We start from the raw sequence: 8,344 nt of genomic DNA on the forward strand, positions 1-8,344 counted from the left end.
TTTAACAAGATATAACAAACGATGCATAACACTGTACCCTTAACATCCAAATAATCTCAACACTGTCTGTTTTGTTTTTGCGGCTCAGCCACCGTGAGCTTAGTTATCCAGTTGTGACTATGCAAGCTAAGAACACCGTTTCCATTTCATATTTGTACACGCATACTAATCAGGTTTCTGATATAAAACCGGGATGCACACACAATTTTCGGCCTTCTACAATTCTATAAGACACATTATCTAGGCAATATGTCCTTCATGTATCTGCTGATTACTTCAGGAATTCTATTATATTTCACTGCACATGATGTGATTATATTATGTGTCATTTTCTACATTACAATGGAAAAGTAAGGTGAAAAAGAATAGGCTTAGCTGCTTTTGTGCCTGTGAGGGTGACGGGACATTAACCTAATCTTGATTGCTCCGAACAAGCCATGCTTAGTGAAGTCAAATAATTGAATCGCCTGCTTAGAGATTTGTGAAGTAATCACACTTTTCCTTCTCTGCTCCTTCTGGAATGGCATGAGGGGAAAAGACAGATGTGATACAGCTAATAAAAGATTGTTGATTAAACACAGCATGTGCGTTGAAGGAAGGAGGTATGTACAGGGTTGACAAACTCATGTTTCTACTCAGGTTGTCACTCAAAGCTATACTTTTTTAACTTTAGCTGACATTGCTGGGAAAAATTATGCATTCACCACCTGCCATCGTTTCACACCACATAGCCCATAATTCAATTGGGGTCTTAACTCAAATATAGTTTGACAAGTTTCTGTATTGTGCAATCCAGAACCACTGGAAATACATGCCTGTGGTGACATTTCTGCAAAATGCTAATTACGTTGCTTCTTGCACATTTTACAGTAAAATGTCCAGTGCTTAAAGCGTGTGCATTTCTATTCAAAACAGATGAACGTGAATCTGGCAGTTTGGAAATGAAATGTCTGATAATTGGCGCTAAAAGGATAATGCTCTACTGCGTTTGAAAATAACATACCACCTACACTATACCCTACCCTAAACCTAACTGATAGTGCTAACAAAAGCAAACATAAGATAAACCATGTCAGCCATGTCATTTTAGTTTACTTCTACAAGTCTTTGAGCTCTTTTTTAGCGTTTTACTGGACTCGTACCCGAGTACTCCGCATCGCAAGTGCAGTGCACCGGGTGAGCTACCGTGCAAGTTTACTATGTCAGAAAAGCTATACATATGGATCTGGTTATGTGATGCAAATTGGAAAATGTATTAGTTTACAAGGCTTGCAAATCAAGTGTTTTGAGTCTTTATTAATTAATAATTTGCCTTTGTGATCATCATTTGTGTGAAAATGAATAAACGTTGTTGGTGTTTTACTGCCACTAGTGTTTCATTTCAGCTGGAAACTGCAGTGAATTGTATGTATAGCTAAGTTTTTGAGATTCTGGAGGGAAAGCTTTAGTATATAAATTGCAGTAGTGTGTAATGCATCATATCATGAACAAAATTAGCAATTATTAATGCATGAATGTAACTCTCTTGGTATGCCTGTGATTTCTGACGATGATTTTCCCTGCATCATTTTATTTTATTATGTCTCCGTATGCGGGCAGAGACAAATCGTATAGAACAGGGAAATTGCTCACAGTTACTATTAACTTCTGCTCCATCTTGTCTACATTAGACAATAGTATCTGACAGGTGAAGGATCATACGAGCTTCACCGTCTTCACTCCCTTTGGTATTCGCTGCATTACATTGCGGCTCATTTGCATAAAGTTAGATTCTGCTCAACTTAGTCGCATCTCCAAATGAATGACTTCCGGTTGTTTTATAACAGCAAACTGCTGTCAGTGTGAACAGCCCTTCAGTGAGTAAAATTTAGCATCACACTGAGTGGATGGAAGCATTCTACTCATGAAGTCATGACATTCACAACCCATATCTGATGTGGTGAATTTCAGATTGAAAGAGGTCAATGCAGCAGTGCTGTTATTGTTAACTAAAACTATTAAAAACTGTTTTCATTAACTGATTTCAAGCTGAAATTAAGAAAAAAATATGAATATTAAATGAAAACATAAACTTAATTTATGTTAGTTTGTAGTCCAGTTTTTGCTGAAAACTGAAATTACATATATATAAAAATATATATAAACAATATCAATAAAAATGACCAAAGCACATAACAATTTTACTAAAAGTTCAACTAAAATTAAAATGAAAACAAAAAAATATAATTCAAAATAGTAGTAAATATTATAATAGTATATAAATAACACAAAAATAACACTGCAACACACTTTCATGTTTCATACATTTATATATATATATATATATATATATATATATAATATTTTAAAAGTGTATATTTTCAGTATAGACTCATGTCCTCTCTTCATTACTTCTTGGCACAAAAGCTTACTTGAAGTTGTACCTTTTCAGAAAGAAGTGAGAGAGAGAGAAAAAAACCCTTAGAATGAGCTTCCGTCTGTCTGAACTTCCAGATATTCAAGGGGTATGAGTATGTACCTTGACGTTCACCTCAGGCAGTTTTTGTTTTTGGACTTAAAAGCCCATCATGTTTTCAGCTGTGAGTAACTGTTTTAACCAAAGTCAAAATGGTTGTCTTTCTATATTTAATGCCATCAAATTGTTGAATGGGTTACATGGAGCAGACACAGGGCCAGCCATAGATGCAGAGACACCTGAAACAACCTGAGTAGAAGAGACTATGAGAGTGAGTCAAATGGTTCTGTCATCACGTGTAGTGTGTGTTCAGCGATTACAGCTTGTGCATTCGAATCTGAGTTATAGTAATAGAGACACACACACACACACACACACACACACACTTGTATGGTCATACATTGGAATTGCAGGAATGTTTTTGGACAGTTTTGGACTGGATTAATTCAAATGGACTCCTTGAGATTACAATGAGACCTAAATAGAATTTGGATAGCCTCTCTAAATATGAGCCGAGCGCACCCAAGGAGCCATTAGCGAGATCCTAATGTGTTAGCACAGATGCCTATAATTTTATTCATACAACTGCCACTTCCTGGGGAGCGCACCCAAAACAAGCCACTATTTGTTAATGATAAAATGGGACAGCATCCAGCATCTGTGTATGTGTGTCTATGCAACATTTTTGTTAAGGTTAAGGAAACACTGAATCTGGAAGTAGATTTTTATATTTTCTGAAGAAAACATGAGTGCTGCTTGCCCAGGCAGAAGCTGGCGCTACAGTGTTTTCCAATATGTTGCTATTCAGTTGCTGTGAGTGTTTTTAATGTGTTGCTATGGGGGCAGTCTGTGATGGGTGGGTGGGTGTTTGTACACGCTTCAGAGTTGTGCAGAGTTGTTCAGAATTATGGTGAGTAAAGGTGTTAGTTTAAATTTAAGAAAGATTAAACTGGAAAAAAAATGTAAGTGTTGATGTAAGTGTTTTACTACTCCTACTATACTAATTATAATTTGAATAATAGTAATATCTAATATGAAAACAACAATGTACACACCAGTGCTGTTATTGTTAACTAAAACTATTAAATTGTTTTTGGTATAAAAAAACAAAAACAAAAACAAAAAATTATATATATATATATATATATAAAAGTAAAGCACTAAAATTAAAGCCTTGCATAGTCCTCAAATCTAGGCCCTAGCCTGGCCCTTGTCCAACAGCTTATCAGAATTCTCAGCCCGAGTCCGACTGGGTAGTTCAGTTTTGTTTTTAATGGCAAAGTGGTTATATTTCTTTTCGTTTCTTCATTAATGTAATTTAGAAAAATGTTTGGAGTTTTTGTTGACAACCAAGTGGATAGCGGCAGACAAGCAGTTGACCACATATGATGAATTTAGTCGAATAATGGCTTAAATGAAAATAAATAAATAAATAAATAAATCGAATAATGGCTTAAATGAAAAAAAATAAATAAATAAATCGACTAAAGGTTTAAATGAACGACTAAACACTAAACTGTGCGCACCAGTCTTGACAGTTGCGGTAACATGGTCTCGTGTTGTTTCCACCAGCGCAGCTCGAGATATAACAAATCATTCAACTCACGATGCGATACGATTCACGATACTGATTTCACAATTTTCTCAAACAAAATGAGATTTAAGACAAATTATAGATTAAAAGATGTCCTTTTATTATTGTTTGGACAAAATGCTGAACATTTCTTTGTGAAATTGAAATATGCAATTTTAAAACAAACCCCAAATCAAATAAATAACAGAAAAGAGATCTCTCCATATAAACAAACTAAGGCTTTGCCTGTGCTCTTTCCATTCAGTTAGAGGAAACCACTGTATTTTAATCATGATCCAAATGATCGTTTTGAATCATCACATAATTGTATCGATTTTCAACCGGCTCACGGTGCATCGTTACATCCCTATGCGCATCGCATCTTTTCCATCACCTTAACGTACCACCTACGTTGTCTAAAATAGACAAAATGCCCAGACCGCATGTGAGCGATGTCGTGAAAATTGGCCCGAAGCCTGCCCCTAGGGGCATAAATAAGTCAGGCCCTGTCAGGCTCGGGCTGAAATGCAAGGCTCTAACTAAAATAACACTGACATACACAAATATACATATATAAATACACAATGGCATATTTGGTAACACTTTAGTATAGGGACCAATTCTCACTATTAACTAGTTGCTTATTAGCATGCCTATTATTAACATATTGGCTGTTTATTAGTACTTATAAACCACATATTCTGCATGAACATTCTACATCCTTAATCATACCTAATACCTAAACTTAACAACTACCTTACTAATTATTAATAAGCAGCAAATTAGGAGGTTATTAAGGGTAGTTAATAGTTTGTTAATAGTGAGAATCGGACCTTAAAATAAAGTGTGACCACATATTTCTCAAAACATATTTTATACATTGTATGCATTTATGTTTTATCATTTCTGTATTCATTATGATAACTGTAATAATAAATAAATATTTGAAAACATCTATACAGATTTATACACCATATAGAATGTTTATTGGAATAACACTTTATTTCCAAAACATAGGAATTTCTTTGAATTTGAATTGCAATTAAATTCCAATTCTTACTCATGAGTTTTAAAGGAGCCAATTCTTAAATTCTGAATGTTCTGTGCTCATATATTGCAGCAGTTTTCAGCTTCAGTCCAATGTTCTTTTGACTAATGTCTTGAACACAACTCACTTAACCAGCGCACTAATCAACAAGCACTTGTTTCGCTGCATTAAGTGTGTCATCCAGAGCTCAAGAGACATCACTGAGGATACCTGACTAGAGCACAGAAATATTCCTGCGCTCTCCTGTCTGCCTGTGCATGTGGGTGTCCCTGAGCTTGTGACGGGGACTCGCTGTTCTATAGGCCAGCATAATGTATACATTAAGAGTGGCAGAGAAAAATAAAACAGCAGAGGAATAAGTCATGAGCTCTCCCAGCCAAGGGAACAGTGGGTTGCCATAGAAATTAGAGTTAGAGAGAGAAAGAGAGAGAGAGAGCTAGAGAGTTACCCATAGCAACAGAAGCTTCAAAATAGCAGTGCAGTGTCCTGCTCGGGCAAGCAGAGCGGACTGCAGCATTTTCCCCAATTTTTTTCCTGCCACCTTCTTTACCGCATCCCTCTTTTCCACTGTCAAATCTCTGTCAAGGAAAGTGGGAGAGGGTGAGAGGTGGAGATGAAAAACTCTCAGAATTCTTCATATCTCATCCTGTATTCTCCTCTATTATTATTTTTTTTCATTCTCAGATTCGCTCGATTCTCTGTCTGTACCATTAAAAAAAAAAAGGTACTGTGGTGCCAGATAGTAAGGTACTTATGTGATTATATTTAATGATTAATGATTATCCATAAGATAAAGAAAAAGTGAACATATTTTCAAAAAACATGGTATTACCATGACATGTAATCAAAAACATACAAAAACAATATAATATAATATAATATAATATAATATAATATAATATAATATAATATAATATAATATAATATACAATGGGTCCAAAAGTTTGAATCTTTTCTTTTCTTTTCTTTTCTTTATAAAATGTGATAATTTAAGCAATGTTTAATTACTAGAATATAATATAATCTATTTTTGATTTTTAAATAATAATGAAACTAATACTAATTATTATTATTATTATTATTATTTTTTTTTTATTTTTTATTTAGCTATTTGAAATTATTAGTATATAATATAATGTGTGGTCCAAAAGTTAGAAACCAGTTTTGCATTTTTATCAAATTTAATCATTTCATCTAATTAAAATTATTAGTATGTAATATAATGTGGGGTCCAAAAGTTTGAAACGATTTTTACATTTTTAATAAAATCTAATAATTTTGTCAATTCCAAATTATTAGTATACAATATAATGTGGGTCCATAAGTTAGAAACCATTTTTGCATTTCTAATATTTCTTTTTTCCCGCAAAAATAAATCATTAGTATATATATATATTTTTTTTTTTGCCTTTTTTTTTTTTTTTTTTGCTTTTTTAATAAACTGTTTAATAAAAACTGAATTAACATGGTACCCTTTATTTAAAACCACTATAATGCAAAATAATTAAATGCATGCAGTACATACTTACATACCAACATACATACATACATATATACCAGAAATCTCGACCATATTGTGATACACAGTTCACAGACCATTTTACACCTGGAATCGGTGTATCTTAGGATATTTAGGAAGAAAAATTGTGTAACATATTAGAATGGAGCCAGATGGTTGGAGGGAGGGATTGAAAAGTTGTTTCAGTTATTACATTTTAATGAAAGATTACATTACTTTTTTTAGAATAATAAATACCAGTGATTCATGCACATTAAGACCAGAAACATACATTAAAAAAGTAAATAGGTGCTATTTAAATAGGGACATAATTGACTTTAGCAAGTTTATTCACAGGTGAATATAGAGACATGAGCCACAGTTTCCTGACTCATAGAGCCCACTTCCTCCCACCGATACACTCAACGCCACGCTTCATCTCCATGATGTGACAGTCCATGAGGTGTCATACAGAATGACCAGACAGGTCCAAGAGCTGAACTCATTAGTGGATACTGAGTCTCTCTTCAGAGATACCAGAGAGAGAGACAGAGAGAGATGAATTGCATGGTTAAAGGAGAGAAGGGAAAGAAAGTAATCCAAAGCATCGTAGCACATCAATTGACACGCACAGTATTGCAAATGAGAAAGCGCAATAAACAACTGCCTTGGCGAGTGAATATTACACGCTGACTCTTGCCTTGGAATACTGATCATGCTGCCTGTGAACAGCCCTTGTGTGCATTTCAAGTGCCCCCAACTCCATGAAAAGGTGCTATGTTTTTCCTCCTCTCTCCTTCAATCCTGTTATTCATTTTTTTGCTGTCTTCCCGTTTTATCTCTTTGCTCAAAAGGGAATACTTTTTATGTCAAGCCCAACCAGTGCTTCTCTTTAAACCATTTAGGAGGAAAATTGTGCAACCCCATAATAGAGAATGTGTTTCACACCATGTCCTAGCCAGACGTGACCCGACAATATTCCAGCGAGAAGCAATTTGGCTGTCCACACCAGACGTGACGTGACAGAATCACTCAAATATCACAGCCATTCAGAAGCGCAGAAGCGCACTGCACTCCCAACAAAATGGCTAAGTTTATAATCTAATTCATAAATATCACCATTATTTTACCATTGTTTTACCATTATTAAAAGTACATACTGAGTGATTGATACCATCTTTGTTATGGAATACACTTGTTGGTTCGCATTAAGTTCACAGTTTTAATGTGCATGTTTGCTTTCATTTATTTTCAAGATCTGAGGTACTCTGTTGTTGCTTTCAGTATGGCTATAAATGTCACACAATATGATATTCAAACTCACATTAGACACTTTTAATATTTTAAAAAAGCACATAATCAGTACCTGAGATTATCATTGTCATAGTTTGTATGCTGTTGTTCCAGCCACAACGTCGCAGGAATAGAAACAATTTTTAAAATAGAAACTTCAAGTGTCGCCGTTAAGGCTGGTTAGAACAAAAACTCAGATTAACGTGGAAAAGATACCCTTTATCGCATTGTGTCGTTGAGTCGTGTGTAGTTAGGACACAGTGTTATGTGTTCATGATCTGATTTATGTGTGCGCCCTGTGCATATTGTGTTCTGATAAGATATTTACATTGTGTTTGTTTGTATACAGGGATGTTGACATTATTATTATTATGTATTTTTACAGGCATATTGATGGTGGCTAAAAATAATAATAATAGTAATAATATAATGTATATATATATATATATATATATATATATATTTAGAGACATATGA

The 8,344-nt window shown here is 34.3% G+C and overlaps 1 long non-coding RNA gene across 1 annotated transcript in view; it reads right to left on the reverse strand.

Moving 5' to 3' along the window:
• Positions 1-3,897: 3,897 nt before the first annotated feature.
• LOC107740840 (uncharacterized) overlaps positions 3,898-8,344 on the reverse strand; it is a 20,253-nt gene continuing 15,806 nt past the window's right edge. Inside the window, exon 3 of the long non-coding RNA XR_001640124.1 lies at positions 3,898-3,966. This is a non-coding gene — a long non-coding RNA (uncharacterized LOC107740840). The remainder of the gene's footprint in view (positions 3,967-8,344) is intronic.

The sequence above is a fragment of the Sinocyclocheilus rhinocerous genome, unplaced genomic scaffold (assembly GCF_001515625.1).
Source record: "Sinocyclocheilus rhinocerous isolate Xijiao unplaced genomic scaffold, SAMN03320098_v1.1 scaffold8981, whole genome shotgun sequence".
Classification (NCBI taxonomy): Eukaryota; Metazoa; Chordata; class Actinopteri; order Cypriniformes; family Cyprinidae; genus Sinocyclocheilus; species Sinocyclocheilus rhinocerous.